This window comes from Scyliorhinus canicula, chromosome 13, assembly GCF_902713615.1.
Source record: "Scyliorhinus canicula chromosome 13, sScyCan1.1, whole genome shotgun sequence".
In the NCBI taxonomy this organism is placed as follows: domain Eukaryota; kingdom Metazoa; phylum Chordata; class Chondrichthyes; order Carcharhiniformes; family Scyliorhinidae; genus Scyliorhinus; species Scyliorhinus canicula.
The window spans coordinates 136777589-136798759 of NC_052158.1; the positions used below are offsets into that span (position 1 = coordinate 136777589).

Below are 21171 nucleotides of genomic sequence, written 5' to 3' on the forward strand. Positions count from 1 at the left end.
GTAGTGGCCTTTCCAACGCTGCCGCCACTGAGGATACAGGACAGGGTGGTCTCCGGCACCTGGGTGGGGGAGGGGTGGGTGTCGGATATCTACCGGGAACTACAGGAGGCGGAGGAAACCTTGGTGGAGGAGCTCAAGGGCAAGTGGGAGGAGGAGCTAGGTGAGGAGTTGGAAGCGGGTCTGTGGGCAGAGGTCCTGGGCAGGGTGAATTCCTCCTCATCATGTGCCAGGCTCAGTCTAATTCAATGTGTGCCTGGTGGTCCACCGGGCACACATGACGGCAGCGAGAATGAGCAAGTTTTTTTGGGGTAGAAGACAGTTGTATGAGGTGCAAGGGCAGCCCTGCAAACCATGTCCACATGTTTTGGGCATGCCCAGAGCTTAGAGTGTTCTGGCAAGGGTTCGCGAGGGCAATGTCCAAGGTGCTTAACACACGGTTGATGCCGAGTCCAGAGTTAGCGATCTTTGGAGTGTCAGAAGACCCGGGAGTTCAGGGGGTGAAAGAGGCCGATGTCTTGGCCTTTGCCTCCCTAGTAGCCCGGAAACGGATTTTATTAATGTGGAGGGACGCGAAGCCCCCGAGTGTAGAGACTTGGGTTAACGACATGGCTGGGTTTCTCAGCCTCGAGAAAATAAAGTTTGCCTTAAGAGGGTCTACGCTAGGGTTCTTTCGGAGGTGGAGGTGGCAGCCGTTCGCCGACTTTCTCTGGGAAAATTAAAATGTCAGCAGCAGCAGCAATCCGTGGGGGAGTGGGGGAAGGGGAGGGGGGTGGCTGGGTGGGGGGGGGGGGGTGTGCTTCATTGGGATGGTGTGGGATAACTGGGTCGCGTGGGGTAATGATGTCTATTTAATTGTTATTGTGTATTCTCTTTTTGCACTATGTTAATGTTCACTCTAGTTTGTTTTGTTATTATGGTTACTACTGTTTTATTAGGAAAAATTCTGCAAAACTTTAATAAAATTACTTTTTAAAAAAAGAAATGGGCACAATGTGTGGACATGCTCCTTCTGTCTGAATATATTTAGCTTCTAGCATCCATAAGTAAGCCATACAGAAAGATAATTCTAAATTTGTTTTTAGCCTAATTCTTACCACAATCAGGGTTGTTTAGCAAATGTTGTCCAATCATGGAATGATATCCAATGTTGGACAGTATGTTTTGAGTTTTGCAAGCATGGGCTGGTTTGGGTACGGTACTTTGTTGCAAAAAACTACTCAATTCTGATCATGATAGGAATTGCACTGAGAACCAATTTAAGATTACCCATTGGGCTGACTGGTTTGAATTTGAACAAATACTTGGCAGGGGAAGGTTTCCTGGTGCATTTTCTAATACAACATCTTTACAAATCAAAGCATTCTCTTCACACATAGTATGAACTGTTGATCCCTTTACTTTTGGCATCATTGTGAACTGTCCTTCCATTGGATTAAAGTTAACCACTAACAATATTTGGGGGGGAGGGGGTGTAGTTGTAATAGTTAATTGATGATTTAGCCTACAAATTTAAAAACATGTAAATGGTTTCTAATAAATTATCCTATTGGGTACCCCTTTGACCCTGTGGTGGATTGCAATCCTGACCTTGTTTTGGTACCATCCAAACTTCTCAGATGAACACTCAACACTCTTCTGTGGCCACTAAATTGGCGGCGAGGATAAAAGTGGAACTACACTCGGTGCTGCTAACTGTTGGAAGCATGGTCATCTCCTATTGTACTACCAGAATAAGGTTTGTACTGATTTCAAAATGCTGCACTTTGGCAGACTTGATGTGTTCGATGCCAGCGTGGAAGATGAGCCGCAACACACAGAGCATATACGCTACTTTTACAGGGGTAACATTATAACTGGTGATGAGCGACCACCTTCATGATAAAAATACCACCTTCATGATAGCTGTGGAGCCACCACCTTCATGATAAAAAGTCTCACGTACCCCGCAGCCCCGGACTCCAAGACCTTTGAAGTGCTGGTAGCATTAGTGGCGAACCATTATGCCCCTGACATGTAGAAAAGGAAGTCCAGGAACTCCAAGGGATGGAACTGAACAGTGTGGGAGGGGCCACATCCTTCAGAATAGGAACCCTCAGACTCCTGCCTTGGGGCGAACACCGTCAAGGCCAGGCCCATGGATCTAGGACTAAGTTAGCTGGGCATCATACATCCCCCGAATCCGTAGAGGGAGACCCCAGATGATGTGGAGTGTGCAACTGGAGAAGCTGCAGGGCTCGAAAGGGCTGTTAGTAAATGAAGTCCAAAGACATAGAGACGCTGCCACCTACAGCAACAGACTCTGCTGCTACATGCAGGCCGAATGGCAGTCCTTTACAGCCACCCTTAAGCCACCTCCTCACACTGGCTGGAAAGCTGCATTGAAAAATGCAGCGGCTAACAAACAATTGCATTCCAGTGGCTTTTTAACAAGCTGAATACCTTAACGATTGGTTATTTGAAAATGGTGGGCAGGCTTCCAATTTCCTCACCTGCTCATCTTTCGTAATACCTGAGATGTCACTGTGTTGCCAGCGACTTTTAGTTCCCAAATCAGGTTCTGTCAATTTCCAGGTAAGATCCAGCCTTCTTTCATTTCTACTAAGCCTGTATAGAAGCAAGGTTCGCGATAGCCAAACTTTCATGATTCATCTAACGAGGGAGCTCGTTATAATTCAGTTTGGGTGTGCTTTGATTTGATTTGATTTGATTTGATTTGCTTAGCTTTGTCAAAAAATTCAGAGGACGAGGAGTAGAAAATCATCTGATTAAGTTTCACAACGTGGTATCTTTGGTTACTATTCACAAAACAATTTCATCAATGTTTTATCCTATGGTAAGCTTTGTGACTCTAGGGGCAAAACCAATTTATCAAGAGTTACTCTTATGATTTTAAGAGGTGACAAACTCTTTCACTCAGGGGCCGGGCATTTGACCATTCAGTATTAGTGAGATGAACTTTCATTACCTTTTAGAAAAATGAGCTCTTTTTAATATTAATTTGTTATTTTAAAACCAACCATTCAGGCAATAGGAGACAATTTAGTGATAACTCAGGAAACTTTTATTTTTAAAAAAATTTTGAGTACCCAATTATTATTTTTTCCTGATTAAGGGGCAATTTAGCATGGCCAGCCCACCTACCCTGCACATTTTTTATTTTGGGTTGTGGGGGTGAAACCACGCAGACATAGAGAATGTACAAACTCCACACGGAGAGTGACCCAGGGCCGGGATTCAAACCTGGGACCTCAGCGCCGTAGGCACCAATGCTAACCATTGTGCCACTGTGCTGCCCTAGGAAACATTTATTAAGCAACAGAAGTTACACTTAACAAAGCTAGGCAGCGACTTTACTGGTCCAACATGGTTCTTGCTTCCTGATTTAGCCTAGGGTGCAAGGCGACACAGGATCTTTCTCTTGTTCCCTCTCTCTGGAGTCCTCTGGTCCTGCTTTCAGCTGACGAGCAATCCTCAGTTTCCAGTTCAGCGCATACCTGGCAGCACGAAGCTGGTGCTTTTTTAAAAAACTCTTTCCAAACCACAACCCATGCATACGCATGATCAGTGATGTCACCAATTCCTGATTGATCTGTGCGGTGCGTGATCAGGCCCCGATTGGGTTAAGGGGTGCATGATACGTTTCTGATTGTTTTCTTGATGGTGATGGTCATCTGCTGATACCATTTTCTGTTGTTTCTTGACTGGCCGTCTCAGGTGTCCGTCCTTTGCATTATGGCTTTTTCTGGTATTTTGTTAAATTTTACGACTTTCTTCTGAGATAATGGGGGCCTTAAGATAGCTCCAATATCTGCTTATTTGAGATAAGAGAGCATGTAATGTCTCGTTCTAACAATCAACATTGGACTTATCGTTCCAAATGCGTAATTGGCATATAGGTATCAGTATCATATGTCCTGTAGAAAGTGCATTAAGACGGGGCTTATCAGGGCATTTTGGTTGAGAGAACTGTTTTGCCTTTGTATGTTTTTATTGTATCTGCCAGTACTTGGTACAAGTCAATTAAAAATACAGAGTGGTGCATAGCCATATAAAGTTACAGAAATTACACAAAGTCCCCATAAAATGAGTACTTAAAAGTGATTGGTGTGCTAAAGCAAGATTCACTTAAAAATATTACATGACACATTCAACTGATACATATTCCTAAGTAATAAAAGTCAAAAAAACTACATGGTGACAAAAGCTAATTGCAGAACCCAATTTTAAACTTACAGAATCAAAATGATTAAAACTACGAAGGGAAGTGCTCCCTTTTTTAAAAACACAAATTAAACAAACTGAATGTTTTAACCACTGTTTTTCTTTGCACTATAGGTCTTTTGAATTTCGGGAATACGAACTGATGAGTTTTAATTGCTAAATGGTCTCAGATCAGAAGCTTGACATTCATGCATCACTGCCTTGGGGCAATGTGCTTTTTGTCAAGTGTGAGTTGGATTGCAAAGACCAAGGTATGTGAAATAAAATGGAAATGTAAAATCACCATTGTCCCAGATCACCATAGGCTGCTTTTCCCTTTGAGAGGGAGAGCTGATTGCTGGTTATTTAACCTGAGGATCACCACACTTAAGGCAAGGGGTAAGGTTGAGAAGGTGGCTGTCGTGAATAACCTCAGCCGGCATGGGAATTGAACCCACGCTGCTGGCCTTACTCTGCATATATCTCACCAGCTGTCTAGCCCACTGAGCTAAACCGGCCACCAAGGTATGTGATGTACTAGTATCCCACAATTCAGCATAACATCAGATTGAGCCAATATAACTTTGGTTACTTGATTATTACACATAACTAAACTACTAATTGTCAAACTTGAACAATTTTACTTAAACCTTCTTAAAGCCAGTTTCCCTCACACCCTGACTACCATATTTGATTGTGATGGGTTATTTATTCATTTTCTTCTCTTTTCATGGCAAATTATATAAAAATTTTTGTATGCCAAAACCTTGAGACAGAAGCAACTTGGAATCCACGATATCGCGCAAGGAATGATTTGGAAATGAAGATTTGAAAGCCAGAGAGATCTTACTTCACTCCCTTGGGATAGAATCTTGTTAAGTGAGTGGGCACCTCACCTGCCAGCTGGAGGGAGACCTGCGATGCTTCTTTTCAGGATGGCCCACCGAACCATAGGCTAATCAGGCAATGGAGAGGCCAGAGGTGGACCTTCCCCTGGAATCAAGTGCCCAGAGGTGGAAACTTCACCACCCATGAGCTGCCAACCAATTGGAGGCTGGTAATTCTTGAGCTCAACAGTGCCAATGGAGAGGCCATGGCAGCTTCCAGAAGGATTGGCACTGGAATCACAGGATCATGGAGACACCCAGGCCATAGGTAAGTCATTTGTTGGGTGGAGGGTGGGGGGAGGGGGGGGTTTGTGGGTTGTGGGGAAAAGGGCACAGATGGTTTGGCAGCAAGGGGGTGGGGGTAGCTCTCAGTGGGTCCTTTAATTCCCAATGTCCAGTCCCTTGATGATCAAGGACCCTCCCTATCACCCCTTTCCCGAGGCTGCACAGTTCTATCTGTTGTCACCAATGGTGACAGTCCCACCTTCAACTGGGCTAATACCCAGAATGTGGCCCTTAAATGGTCATTAATTGGCCACTTCAAGGCTTCAATTGGAGGCTGGGATGAAGGTCAACCATGGACCTCCCCACCCTCAAGTTAATTCTGGCAAAGATGTGAAAGCAACGGAGATCCAGTATGCCAACACCCCGCCTCAGTAAATGCCCCTGCTGCCACCAAGCTTGCCATCAGTGAGAGCACAAGATTCTGGGATGGAGTGGTAATCTGTAGCTGCAATAGTGAGATAAGCACTGTAAAATTGTTTCTGTGCTTGCCTTATCAAGAGAGATTTTCTATTATTTTTATTTCTGCAGCAGGGAACACACAGCTCTGTCCAGTATCTAGGTAACTGGTACAAATGGAGACAAATCTGTTGACTGCCCCATAAGGAATGGGTCATAAAAAGTTCATCCAGGTATAGAACTATTGATCAAGTTGTTGCTTACATATGCATTCAGATATATTGAATCACTATTGGCTTCAGACTACATATAAGAATAAGTGCCCAGTGTTTATTTTCTGGGGTATATCACCCATTTTAGAAGATTATATTGCCTGGCAGGAGTCACTGTTGACAGTAAAGGAGGCACTTAAGTCCACTGGTGACTAACTGCCAAGCACAGAATCTAGGAAAAAGTGACCAACTGTTGTTTGGACAAGTGACAGACATTGAACCTTTTCAAAAATTGAATCTAGATCTTATGTGTCAAAGCTCTTGAAATATTGAGGTGATTACATAGATACATAGGTACATAGAAGATAGGAGCAGGGGGAGGCCTTTTGGCCCTTCGAGCCTGCTCCGCATTCATCACGATCATGGCTGATCATCCAACTCAATAGCCTAATCCTGCTTTCTCCCATAGCCTTTGATCCCATTCTCCCCAAGTGCTATATCTTGCCGCCTCTTGAATATATTCAATGGTTTAGCATCAACTACTTCCTGTGGCAATGAATTCCACAGGCTCACCACACTTTGGGTGAAGAAATGTCTCCTTATATCTGTTCGAAATGGTTTACCCTGAATCCTCAGACTGCAACCCCTGGTTCTGGACACACCTATCATTGGTAACATCTTTCCTGCATCTGCCCTGTCTAGTCCCGTTAGAATTTTATAAGTCTCTATGAGAATCCCCCCTCATTCTTCTGAACTCCGCAAGAATAATCTCAACCTAGTCAATCTCTCCTCATATAACAGTCCTGCCATCGCTGGAATCAGTCTGGTAAACCTTCGCTGTACTCCCTCGAGAGCAAGAACATCCTCCCTCAGAAAAGGAGACCAAAACTGCACACAATACTCCAAGTGTGGCCTCACCAAGGCCCTGTATAATTGCAGCAGCACATCCCTGCTTCTATACTCAAAACCTCTTGCAATGAAGGCCAACATACCATTAGCCTTCTTCACCGCCTGCTGCACCTGCATGCTTACCTTCAGCGACTGGTGCACAAGGACACCCAGGTCCCGCTGCACACTCCCCTCTCCCAATTTACAACCATTCAGTTAGTAATTGTCGTGTTTGGTACACTGGTCTAACACTGGCTGCAACTGGATGCAGCTTAAATCAGAAAGACACTCCAGACCTTGAAGTTAGTTCAATCAGGTTTATTGAACTAATAGCACAGTTAGCACTGTTCTCTGTGAGTTCGACTCTCTGCTAATTTAAGTGTGGTTACTCTGTCTGACTGAACTAGACTAGCTCTTAGCCACGTGGTGGAGGTGTGAGATTGTAACAACACCCTTGACTGACTCTCTAGATGTTCATCAGTGGAAAGAGGCAGACTGTGAGTCAGATCCCACCCCTGAGTGTCCTGCCTGCTTATTGGTCATGTCCTGTTCTCTGTGTCCATTAGCTGCTTGTCTGTATATCATTATGTGTGTGTCTGCATATCATGACAGTAATTGTCTTTATTATTAATTTATTATTAATCATTGCCTTCTGATTATGCTTGTAGACAGAGAGACCTACTCTTAAGTTACTTCAACTTGGCTGAGACTTAATGGGCGGGATTCTCCGACCCCCTGCCGGGTCAGAGAATCGCCGGGGGTCGGCGTGAATCCCGCCCCCGCTGTCCTCCGAATTCTTCGGGCCCCCCAAAAATCGCCCGGGAGTGAATCGCGCCGCCCGCCTCGGAGAATGACGAGTCAATGGGCCCCGGGGCCGCCCGAATTATCCGGCCCGCGATGGTCTGAAGTCCCGCACGTTCTTTGCCAGTTCCGCTGGTGTAAATTGGAGTAGGTCCTTACCGGCGGGACCTGGTGGCACGGGCAGCCTCCGGGGTTCTTGGGAGGGCGCGGGGGATCTGACCCCCGGGAGGTGCCGCCATGGTGGCTTGGCCCAGGATCGGGGCCCACCAATCCGCGGGCGGGCCTGTGCCGTGGGGGCAGTTTCTATCCTTCTGCACAAGAGGCTGCACCGGTCTGCCATTCCCGTTGCGGAAACAAAGTCCTCTGCGCATGCGTGGGGATGACGCCGGCACACGCTGGCACCACCCCGCATGCGCCAACTCGCGCCGGCCGGCGGAGGCCCTTCGGCGTCAGTTGGCATGGCGCCAAGCCCATTTCCCACCGGCCGGCAGGGCGCCAACCACTCCGGGGCAGGCCTCGCCCCTGAAGGTGCGGAGGATTCGTCCCACCGGAGTTGCCCGTCTTGCCAATTACGGAAGAATCCCGTCCAATGTTCCTCGTTACTATAGCAACATGAGGGTAATGTCATAGTCAGTCAGAATGTTAAACATTATTCACTGTGATAGGCATAAAATCCATTGTAAGAAGTCTGACAACACCAGGTTAAAGTCCATCAGGTTTGTTTCGAATCACTAGCTTTCAGAACGCATATCCTTCCTCAGATCGAAACAAACCTGTTGGACTTTAACCTGGTGTTGTCAGTCTTCTTGCTGTGCCCACCCCAGTCCAAAGCCGGCATCTCCACATCATAAAATCCATCAACATAAAAATAAAAAATAGAGTCATGCATGTTTCCCACTGCCCCTTCCCTTCTTGAGAATGATTAGAATAGTCTCCAGCCATGGATTCAAATAGTTGGTGCAGAAAAATAATTGTCTACACTTTTTTTTCTGAAGCTAACTGAAATTTAGCCATAAACCCAGAATTCCTATCCTCACATTTCAGAGATTCTAATGAAGGGCTGCCTGTCACCATCACTGGGTAAATACATTTTATTTTCCATGAGCTGTAAATAAAAGAGCTTACATTTATATATCACTTGCCTATCACATTCCCCAGTCACTCCACAGTGCTTCACAACCAAATAATTGCTTTTGCAACAATGTTATGTTGGTAAATGTAGAAACCAATTTGTGTTCATCAAGATCCAACAAACAGAATGAAATAAATGTTCACTTATTGATTGTGGTGAAGTTGGTTGAGGGAGTCCTTGAGGTGGGGGAGTGTGGGGAATGCTGCCCAGCACATCAGGAGAGCTTCCTGTTCTTCGCTCAATGGCAACACAGGATCTTTTGTATTAACTTGAAATGGCAGAGAGAGCTTTGGCTTAATGTCTCAGCTGAATAATGGAATCTCTAACAGTGCAGCATTCACCCACAAATCGCTATTTTCAGGTGTCTTTCTAGGTTAGCTGCTCACGCCCTGGAGTGGGACTTTGCCATAACCTGATCCAAAGATTTCTAGAACTAAACCAAGCTGACTCCTCAAGGCATTAATACAGCTGATTTCTCTGTTGTAATATCTGTAGGGATTTGGACTCCTAAAATAAATAACCATATTGATAAAAAGGACAATCACTAATTCAGAATGCAAACTAACAAGGTTTATTTGACAATAAAGATGGATATTTGACATTTCCTTAGTTGAGGCATGTCACGATACACAATGCTTGTTGGTCTGTTTTTTCCTGTGGATCCCAGGACCTCTGTGGTCTTCTTTTCCTGGTTCCTTGAACCTGATCTCTTGATTCACAATGTCCATGAGATTTTACTTCAGCCAATTTATCTTTAACATACACACAAATTGCTTTGCTGCTTGAAGGCGTCGACTCCAGAGGATACTTTTCAAACCCACAGCTTCCTCTTCATCTCACCTGTTGAAGCCATACATTTCACAGTTGCCTGCTGAATGTTCTCTCTCTCTCTCGCTCTCTCAGCCTGGTGCAAACAGCATTCTAACAGAAACTGTGGATTTTCCAAAATGATTAAGATTCCCAGGCTAGACTTTAACTGATTGAATGATTCATTGGCAGCTAAGTGGTTATACGTTTTCTATTCACTCTCTTGGGGCAATTATTTTACCCCTGGTAATCCTATCTGTACTGGATGCACTGATCTCTGATGCTGGATTCTCATGGCAATCCTCAGTCCTGTGGCAGTTACTTTGGTCTCTAACAACGCTTAACACTGAATTCTATGGCAACCCCTCAGCTTGTGGCTAATTCTCATCAACTGACAATGTCCTACACAAGTGTTAACTTCCCAGCAATTGTGTTGCTCATGACAAATGTTCTCTGGTCAAATTCCCTGGCCGGATTCTCCATCGGCAGACCCTGGAATCGGGAAACACGATTGGGCAGAGAATCGGTTTTGACGCCAAAATCATAGCAGGCTCCGGTTTCACGCCAAATTGCAATTCTCCAGTGCTTGACAATGGCGTCAATGCGTTCCAGAACGCACGTCAGTAAATGCCATTAGCATATCATTAGCGGGCCTGACCTGGTTGATGTGTTGGGTAAGCTGGGTCTATGTGGACTGCGTTTGATGCAATGTAGAGAGAGACAGGCTTCCAACACTTGATGAGATGCAACACGATTTTATTGAACATCTAACTACATTACATGCTTAACTGTGGGTTGACACTATGCTGAATTGACAGGAGACCTGAGGCTAGCCTGACCAGACTAACTGACTATCACATGGTGTTTGCACTGGCTGCTGCTCACGAGCTCTGACTGTCTCAGAGGCTGAATCCCAAGAGAGCAGGAAAACTGGTGCCCTCTGGCTTTATACTGGTCGTGCCTTGTCTAGTGATTGGCTGCTGTGTTCTGTGTGCTCACTGGTCATCCGGTCTGTCAATCACTGCCTGTCTGCACTCCATCACATACATTGATGTATATTGTGACACCGGTATTCTCTGGGGCCTCCGCGATTCTCCGCCTCCACTGGAGCAAATTCCCGACGGCGAGGTTAAAACTCATGAAACAGGTGTTGTGGCTACTGAGGAAGTGAGAGTGTCCAATATTGCCAGATTTTGCTGATAATTGTGCTGCTGGCCAAGGGGCTTTTGCCAGAGCTGGGGGTTGGAGCGGGGTGGTGGCCAGGAGGTGGGCTGTGGGGTCAGGGTGGACAGGCACGGAGCACTATTGCTGCAGCCTGCAAGGCAGCCATGTGGCTGCGCACGCCACTGACTGCCCACTGTGAACTTAAGGCCATGGGTCGTATGGGTGTCACCCCCCAGGGCACCACCCCCAGGTGCCCTCAGGCCCCAGCTGACCCATAAGTGGGATGGGCGCTCTCCAGGGCAATCAGTGCCATCTTGTTGGCTGGGAATAGTGTGTGTGGGGAATTCTGTGTGCAGATGTGGCTGCAGCTTGTCAGCATCTCGGGCTTCAATCACGGACTTGACAAATGCTGTACCATTTTTCATTGGAATCGATTGTGTTCCATGTGGCGGCGGTGTTAGCCCCTCAATGGTCGCTGAAACAGTCCAGGTGCGGCGGCAGTTTTTCTGCCGTGGAAGCCGCAAATCCTGACCTGGCGTTGACACTTAGTCTCAGGAACGGAGATTTTCCACCGCTTACTCCTAGCTTTCTCTGCTGACAAATGCCACACTCCCAGAGAAATGCCAACCTTTGACAAGTACAAGCACCTCATTGTTGCACCCCTGTTTTTATATCCTTCTTGTAGGTAGTGTTACAAAACTTATCCCAAGTAGGTGCACCTGGATCAACAAAACTGTGACTTTGAAGCCACCCCCTCCTCGTCCTTCCCCCCCAAACCCTTCCTTCACAACCCCCCTCCCAATCTTCCTTTCTGTGCCTCCTCAGGAGAAGCTCTTCTACAATCTCCGGGAGAGGGCCCAGACTGGCAGTGGTGCGCTGGATTTAAGAACCCTCACCTCCTTCGAGGAGCGGGCCCTGGAGGTGACTGGGGTGGCCAAGGACAGGGTGGTCACCCACGCGGAAGCTGGCAGATGCTGCAGAGGTGAGGAATCACCGGGCTCCACCTTGAGTACTTGTCAAATGCGAGATGTTATTGCCTTACTGACTGACCCATCCCTCCCGCTGACCACATATCCATTCTCCCGCAGGTCCTCCAGCCGACGGCGCCGGCCCGTCCTGGGTGGCACCCACTCCAGCCTCTCGTGAGACCACCTCGGAGGGGAGCTCCGAGGAAGACACGATTGAGGCATCACAGCTGTTATCCCCACCCTCCATCAGTGCAGATACTCGCACCTCAGTGAGAAATGTTAGTGGACAGGCTTTTGGGGCACAATTTGGTGAGCACCATACAGCTGCTAATGCACATCAGGTGGAGGCAGGAACCCCCAGCTGAGGCAGCAGCCAGAGGTCTGCTGGATCCCATGACCCAACTGGGTCCCAGCCAGCTGCCATGCTGATGGAAGAGGTATTCCCGGAGCTGATGGAGTTGATCGGGAATGGTCAGGATATTCAGAGGGGGATGTCAGCGACACTCCAGCAGATCCATGGCTGTTTGGAGGAGCCCCAGAGGATCCAGGTACAAGAGATATCACTGGCATTGCATGGCGCCGAGGCCAACACTGCTAGGGTGGCAACCACAGTGGAGGCCCTGGTGCATGACTTCAGCACCATTAGTGAATATGTCTGAGGCGTTGACATCAGTCGGTAACAGCCATGGCTGAGGGTCTTGGCAGAATATCCGCCTTGCTGGGGAATGTTACCCAGTACCAGGCTGACCTTGATGAGGTTCTGCGGGACATGTCCCGCTCTGCGATGGGAATGGCTGTGGCTCTGCGGAGATGGGCCCAGTCACAGGTGGGCATTGCTGAGGCGCTGCAGAGCATGTCCCAGTCACTGAGTAGCATTGCCAAGGTGTCGACACAATGGTGCAGATCATGGGGAGCCACCAGGGTTGGCAGAGGCAGCTGATGCAGGGGCAGCCAGGGCTCGAACCAGCTGCCCCTCCGTCCCAAGGTGAACCCCAGGGCTCTATGAGCACTGACTGGGGAGGAAGAGGAGCTGGGTGGCAACCGGATCTGTCCCATGGAGTGCCGATGGTGGCCACCAGCTCCACACGTTCCACCCTTCTGATGAGGCCGCATCTTACAGTCAGCACCCGGAGCACACGGCTGTTCATGTGCCGCTGACCAGTCCGCCGGACCCCTCCAGCCCGAGAGACCCCAGAGGATATCGAAGGCCACTGGATGAGGTAGGCAGCTGGCTGCTTCCACCTCTGATGTGCATCCTGATGACACATATAGACGTAGCGGTACAGTTAGGAAGGTAAAGCACATCAAGGATTATTGAGTGCACCGGGGGAGGGGGAGAGGGTTGGGGGGGGGACAGCGGGGAGTAGGTCGGGGTGAGTGGGAGGAGGGGACGGCACCATCGGGAGAGTGGGGAATTGTTAAACACAAGGAAAACCCTTGTGCACAGCCAGTATGACGCCTCTGTCACTGTCTTCCTCTATGCGGGCCGACCTCTGAACCCTTCGCCTCTGAACCCTTGGCCTATCTTTCCAGGCATCACCCCCACCCCATAGCACTCACCCACCCTCCGACCATGGACATGTCCCCGGAGCTATGTTCCAACCCCTGGGTGTTCGGATGTTGGCTGCTGCATGTGTGGTGTTGTTTCCCGCAATGTTCAGGCACAGTGTCCATGCATCAAGGTGTGATTGGAATGCTGGGCAATGATTCCCACATGCTACATGGCCTGCCCACCCATGGGAATCCACTTGGGTTGTGTGAAGTGTTCACTTAACCAAGATTGCCAATTCCCTGTTAGCAATAGTCTTCAGCCACACGGCCAGAGGCTTTGGCAGTTGGTGGGGGTTATTGGTGCTCAGTGGACAGGTGGGCAGGAACAAGGATTGCCCCAAAATAGGTACACATGATCCAGGGATTGGCATGGTGGTGCACAGTTTCCCCGGTTGCTCCCCCAGCAACCACCCCCCCCCCCCCCCCCCCCCCCCCCCCCCCCGCCGCCGCCGCTGAACACTGGGGTGGCAAGCCCAGTGCCCCCTGGGCTCTTTGCCTGTGAGCAAAGATGGCTACTCAGCTCCTGGGCTCCGCACAGAAGCCCTTCCGCCAGGTTCATCTTTTTTAAAAGGAGTACTAATGATGTTATTGGTTTTGTCTCATTGCTTACAATAATTCCTGACACACATCATAAACCAAAGGCATTTCTGACCAAAACGTGGTGTCACCGCAAGAAACTTCAGAGAGTCGTGAACACAGCCCAGTCCATCGCATGAACCTGCCTCCCATCCATTGACTCCATCTACAGCTCCCGCTGCCTGGGGAAAGCGGGCAGCATAATCAAAGATCCATCCCACCCAGCTTACTCACTCTTCCAACTTCTTCCATCGGGCAGGAGATACAAAAGTACACGCACATACAGACTCAAAAACAGCTTCTTCCCCACTGTTACCAGACTCCTAAACGATTCTCTTATGGACGGACCTGATTAACACTACCCCCTGTATGCTTCACCCGATGCCGGTGTTTATGTAGTTACATTGTGTACCTTGCGTTGCCCTATTATGTATTTTCTTTTATTTTCTTTTATTTTCAGGTACGTAATGATCTATTGAGCTGCTTGCAGAAAAATACCTTTCACGACTTCCGGTGTGCAGCATGGAGTAAGTGGTCGCACAAAAGGCAGCTCCTGCCCAAGGTTACAGAAAAGAGCTCTTTTTTAAGCAATATGGGGTGGAATTTTGATGAACAGGCGTAGGTGAATGTTGGAGGAGTACTTTCCCCCAGGAATGGTATATTTCTTGGTTACCAGACCCGCAGAAACAGTGAAGGATTTGGCTGGAGCTACAGCAGAGACAAAAGCCTCTTCCAGCATGCAGGCGGGGGAAGGGCGGGTTTAAAGGCCTCAAGCTGACCTGAGGGCCTTTATGAAAGCTGAATTCTAGCAGCAGAGGGAACAACTGTGAAAAGATCTCACCAAGGGCTCTTTTAAGGGGGGCAACGGCGCTTATTTGATTTTTCCCCGGGTGGGAACGCAGTCTCTGTGCTTGGCGGCCGGTGGATGGGCTGGACTAGAAGTGGAGTGACCAGGAAATCAACTTTGCAGCAGAAGAAGGTGCGAGGCAAAAAGGACAAGATGGTGGTGGGCGGGGAACCGGCAGCGTGGCAGCAGTGGGCGAGGGAGCAGCAGGAGCTGCTGCTGCGCTCCTTCCAGGAACTAAAAGCTGAGATCCTAGAGCCGTTGAGGGCATCGCTGGACAGGCACCGGGCGACTCAAACGGCTCAGGCTGCGGAGATTCGGGAGCTGCAGCAGAAGGCTTTGGAGAACGAGGACAAACTCCTCGGCCTGGCGGTGAAGGTGGAGTCGCACGAGGCGCTTCACAAGAAATGGTTGGCAAGGATGGAGGAGAATCTGCAGATTTTGGGCCTCCCGGAGGGGCTGGAAGGTTCGGATTTGGGGCCTACGTGGTCCTGATGCTGTACTCGCTGATGGGCGCGGGGTCGTTCTGGGAACCCCTGGAGCTGGAGAGTGCCCATCAGGTGCGGCTGCGGAAGCCCGGGCCGAACGAGCCGCCCAGGGCGGGGCTGGTCCGCTTTCAACGCTTGGTCGACCGTGAGTGTGTGCTTCGTTGGGCGAAGAGGGAGAGAAGTAGTAAGTGGGAGAATACGGAGATCAGGATCTACCAGGACTGGAATACGGAGGTGGCGAAGAGAAGGGCTGGGTTTAACCGGGCGAAGGCAGTGCTCCACAAGAAGGGGGTCAAGTTTGGCCTGTTACAGCCGGCACGCCTGTGGGTCACTTATAAAGACCGCCAACTTTATTTTGACTCCCTGGAGGAGGCCTGGACTTTTGTCCAAGCAGTGAAGCTGGACTTGAACTGAGGACTGGGGGCTGGGGAACGTTGTACATAGCCCGGAGGCTTTGTCCTCCTTGATATCCTTTCGCTCTTTTTGGTTCTATTGGACGATGTTTTTTTTTGCTGTCTTGCCTTTTCTTTTCTGCTTTTCGGGACTGTTATCTCTTTACTTGGGTGTTTTATCTATCATGTTGGGATTTTTATTATTTCATTGGTTGCGGGTTTGGGTGGGGTTCACGGCCCTGTTGGGTCATGTGCCTGTCTTCCCGCGTTTTGGGTCGGGGGGGCGGGGCTTGGGATGGGGGGGCGCGGGCTTCTCTCTCGCGCTGGAGAAGCAGGGGACGGGGTCGGCATTGGGGGAATGGTTGTGTGACACTGGGGAGGGTAATTGGGGTGGCGGGAGCAGCCGGGGTCAGCAGGAGTCGGCTGACTTACGGAAGTACAATGACCAGAGTTACGCAGCTTGTGTGGGGGGGGGATGCCGGGTTGCTGCTGGAATGGCCAAGAAGGAGTTGGAGCGTGCAGAGGGGGCTGGGATGGGGGTCTGTCGCTGTGGGGAACGGGCTGAGTGGGGGGCGCAGGCATGTGGCGGATTACGGAAGGGTGATGGCTAGTCGACGGGGCAGGGAGGCAGGTGGCCCTCCGATCCGGCTGATCACCTGGAATGTGAGGGAACTGAATGGGCCGGTTAAACGGTCCCGCGTGTTTGAGCACCTGAGGGGGCTGAAGGTGGACGTGGCAATGCTTCAGGAGACGCACCTGAAAGTGGCGGATCAGGTTAGGTTGAGGAAGGGGTAGGTGGGCCAAGTGTTTCATTCGGGGCTGGATGCAAAAAACCGGGGGGGTGGCGATCCTGGTGGGGAAGAGGGTGTCGTTTGAGGCGCCGAGTGTGGTGGCAGACAGCGGCGGGAGGTACATGATGGTGAGCGGCAAGCTACAAGGGGAGCGGGTGGTGCTGGTCAATGTATATGCCCCGAATTGGGATGATGCGGGTTTCATGCGCCGCATGTTGGGCCGGATTCCAGATTTGGAGGTGGGGGGCCTGATAATGGGGGGGGATTTCAACACGGTGCTGGATCCACCACTGGATCGATCCAGTTCCAGGACGGGTAGGAGGCCAGCGGCGGCTAAGGTGCTGAGGGGGTTTATGGACCAGATGGGAGGGGTGGATCATTGGAGGTTCGCGAGGCCGAGGGCCAGGGAATTTTTATACTTCTCCCATGTGCATAAGGCCTACTCCCAGATCGATTTCTTTGTTTTGAGTAGGGCGCTGATTGCGGGGGTAGTAGACGCTGAATACTCGGCGATAGCCATTTCTGACCATGCCCCGCATTGGGTGGACCTCGAGCTGGGGGAGGAGAGGGACCAGCGCCCGTTGTGGCGCTTGGAGGTGGGGCTGCTGGCGGATGAGGATGTGAGGGGGCGGGTTCGAGGATGCTTCGAGAGGTACCTAGAGGCCAATGATAATGGGGAGGTCCGAGTGGGGACGGTCTGGGAGGTGCTGAAGGCGGTGGTTCGGGGGGAGTTGATCTCCATTCGGGCCCACAGGGAGAGAGGGGAGCAGAGAGAAAGGGAGAGATTGGTGGGGGAGATGTTGAGGGTGGACAGGAGGCCCCAGAGGAGGGATCGCTGAGGGAGCGGCGCAGCCTTCGGGCTGAGTTCGACTTGTTGACCACCAGAAAGGCGGAGGCTCAATAGAGAAAGGCTCAGGGTGCGGTGTACGAGTATGGGGAGAAGGCGAGTAGGATGCTGGCACACCAGCTCCGTAAGCGGGATGCGGCTAGGGAGATTGGTGGAGTTAAGGACCGGGGAGGAAATGTGGTGCGGAAGGGAGTAGACATTAATGGGGTCTTCAAGGACTTTTATGAGAGACTATATCAGTCCGAACCTCCGGCAGAGAAGGTGGGGATGGGGCGCTTTTTGGACCGGCTGAGATTCCCGCTGGTGGAGGAGGGACGGGTGGAGGGTCTGGGGACGCCAGTTGAGCTTGAGGAGCTGGTTAAAGGGATAGGGAACATGCAGTCGGGGAAGGCGCCGGGGCCGGATGGGTTCCCGGTTGAATTTTACAAGGCGTATGCAGACCTGCTGGACCCCCTGTTGGTTAGGACCTTCAACGAGGTGAGGGAGGGGGGGGAGGGGGCTTTGCCCCTGACGATGTCTCGGGTGCTGATCTCCTTGATTCTTAAGCGAGACAAGGATGCCCTGCAGTGTGGGTCATACAGGCCGATCTCACTCCTGAATGTTGACGCCAAGTTGTTGGCAAAGATCTTAGCCACGAGGATAGAAGATTGTGTGCCGCAGGTTATCCACGAGGATCAAACGGGGTTTGTGAAGGGGAGGCAGCTGAACACTAATATACGGAGGCTCTTGAACGTTATTATGATGCCGGCGGTAGAAGGGGAGGCGGAGATAGTGGTGGCACTAGATGCGGAGAAGGCCTTTGATAGGGTTGAGTGGGGGTACTTGTGGGAGGTGCTGGAAAGGTTCGTGTTTGGGGAGGGGTTTGTAAGTTGGATGAGGCTGTTGTATGAGGCCCCGATGGCCCCCCCCCTCCCTCACCTCGCCCCGATGGCGAGTGTGGCCATGAATAAGAGGAAGATGGAGTATTTTTGACTATACCGAGGGACGAGGCAGGGGTGTCCCCTGTCCCCCCTACTTTTTGCGCTGGCAATTGAACCCCTGGCTATGGCGCTGAGGGAGTCGGGGGATTGGAGGGGGCTGGCCCGGGGTGGGGAGGAGCTCCCGAGGTTTCTGTTCCTGTTCCAGTGCCTCCCCATCCTTATCCCGAAGGCCTTTTTTAGGCGGGTTAACAGGAGCATTACGAGGTTTGTGTGGGCACACAGGACTCCAAAGGTGAGACGGGTGTTCTTGGAGCGGGGCAGGGATGGGGGGGCGGGCTGCCCTTGCCCAACCTCTGTGGGTATTATTGGGCTGCCAACACAGCGATGGTGCGTAAGTGATAATGGACAGGGAGGGGGGGCAGCATGGAAGAGGATGGAGATGGCATCCTGTGTGGGCACGAGCCTGGAAGCGCTGGTAACGGCGCTGCTGCCGCTCCCTCCAACGAGGTATACCACGAGCCCGGTGGTGGCAGCAATGGAGGCGGCACAGGGGGGAGGTGGGGGCCTCGATGGGGTCCCCAATACGGGGGAACCACCGGTTTGTTCCGGAGAGAATTGATGGTGGGTTCCTGAGTTGGCACAGGGCAGGTGTCAGGAGGCTGGGGGACCTGTTCATAGACGGGAAGTTTGCGAGCCTGGGTGATCTGGAGGGGAAGTTTGGGCTCCCCCCGGGGAACACCTTTAGGTACATGCAAGTAAGGGCGTTTGTCAGGCGGCAGGTGGCGGGGTTCCCACTGCTGCCGCCGCGTGGGGTTCAGGACAGGGTGCTCTCGGGGGTATGGGTTGGAGAGGGGAGGATCTCGGAAGCGTACCAGGTGATGCAGGAGGTAGACGAGGCCTCGGTGGAGGAGCTGAAAGATAAATGGGAGGAGGAGCTGGGTGAGGAGATTGAGGAGGGGAGGGGATGCCCTAGAAAGGGTGAACTCCTCCTCTTCGTGTGCGAGGCTTAGCCTCATACAGTTTAAGGTATTGCATAGGGCTCATATGACCGGGACAAGGATGAGACGGTTTTTTGGGACAGAGGACAGGTGTATTAGGTGCTCTGGGGGCCCAGCAAACCATGTCCACATGTTCTGGGCATGCCCAGCGTTGGGGGAATTTTGGAAGGGTGTAGCAAGGACGGTATCAAGGGTGGTAGGATCCAGGGTCGATCCAGGCTGGGGACTCGCAATATTTGGGGTTGCAGTGGAGCCGGGAGTGCAGGAGGCGGAAGAGGTCGGTGTTCTGGACTTTGCGTCCCTAGTAGCCCGGCGGAGGATTCTTCTTCAGTGGAAGGATGCGAGGCCCCCAAGAATGGAGGCCTGGGTCAACGATATGGCGGGGTTGATTAAATTGGAGAGGGTGAAATTTGCCCTAAGCGGGTCAGTGCAGGGGTTTTTCAGGAGATGGCAACAATTCCTAGATCTCCTGGCAGAACGGTAAAAACAAAAGGTCAGCAGCAGCAGCAACCCGGGGGGGGGGGGGGGGGGGGGGGGTTCTATTCTTTTTGTTCTTAGAATTTTCTGTTATTGTTTTTCTTTTTTGTGAAAATGTGAAAATTTGAATAAAAATTATTTTTAAAAAAAAGATAAATACATTTCACTGTACCTTGGTACACGTGACAATAAACAAAATCCAAAAATCCAACAACCACTATTTCATTCTTTCCCTCGTTTTCTCTCCTATTCTTTTCAACTTTGAAGGAATCCTGCATTGGGCATTTTATCCTTTCATATGTAATGATATTTTGTCTAAATACTAGATATGCTTTTGACAAATGTGGCTATAATATTTTTAACTCTGTTCTGAAGCCAACCCAATCTAAAGTAAGGAGATACAACTGCAATTGGTGTAAAGCTTGTAAAAATTCCAACAGATAATTTGTTAATTCTTTTAAATTTTTGTGTTTGAATTAAGCAGAGAGCCAGCATTCAGATTCCAATGGGCAGAGCTTCGGTTTTTCCAAAACAAGGATTACTGCAAAGCTTATAATACATGACATTCAGTTCTGTCAACCCCCTTGGTGCAGGTAATAACCTCAACCTGGTAACTACTGACAACAGCCAAAGTTTATTTGGTTTTTCAAAACTATAGATGCTTTTCTTAAAATTGTTTAAATACACACATCTGGATCATCTGAAGTACTGAGCACAGTTTTGGTCCCCTTATGTGGGGAAGGACGTAAATGCATGAGAGGTGGTTCAGAGAAGGCTCATTGGATTCATTCCAGTAATGAAGGACTTTTCTTATGAAGAGAGATTGAGTATGTCATAATATACACATCAGTATATAATGGTACAGACACACTGTGACTGACACACTGCAAGACCAATCAACACAGCAGCCAATCACCAGTTAGGGCACGCTCACTATAAAGCCAGAGGGCACTAGTTTTCCCACTCATTCGGGATGCAGCTTCTGAGACGGACAGAGCTCGCAGCTAGTAGCACAAACCTTCACCATGTGCTAACAGTTAGACTGGTCAGGATAGGCATAGGTCTTCAGTTAATCTAACATAGTGTCGACCCACAGTGCAAGTGTGTTCAACAATTCCTAGCTTAATAAAATAGTGTTGTACTATTACAAGTGTTGGTAGCCTGTCTATGTCACTGCTAAGGTAAACGCAGTCTCCACAGATCCAGAGTACCCAATACATCAGAGTAGTTTAGCGTAAACCCCCTGGAGTTTAGAAGAATGAGAGGAGATCCAATTGAGGTAATTCAGATGCTAAAGGCGGTTGATAGGGTAGACATGGAGCGGACGTTTCCCCTTGTTGGACATTCTAGAACGAGAGGCCTAGTTTCAGGCTAAGAGGTGTCAGATTTAAAACTGAAAGGAGGAGGAATTATTTCATTCAAAGGGTCATGAATCTGTGAATTTCTGTAACCCAGAGTGCAGTAGACGCCAAAACACTAAACAAATTTGAGGAGATTGGTAGGTTTTTAATTAGTAGCGGGGTGAAGAGTTATGGGGAGTGGGCAGT

At 49.9% G+C, this 21171-nt stretch overlaps 1 long non-coding RNA gene across 1 annotated transcript; it reads left to right on the top strand.

The window, feature by feature from the left end:
• Positions 1–1610: 1610 nt before the first annotated feature.
• Positions 1611–20382, top strand: LOC119976712. Its single transcript, XR_005462970.1, has 5 exons — positions 1611–1735; positions 4336–4472; positions 4977–5355; positions 5901–6001; positions 20109–20382. It is a non-coding gene; the product is annotated as an uncharacterized LOC119976712 (long non-coding RNA).
• The last annotated feature ends 789 nt before the right edge of the window (positions 20383–21171 follow it).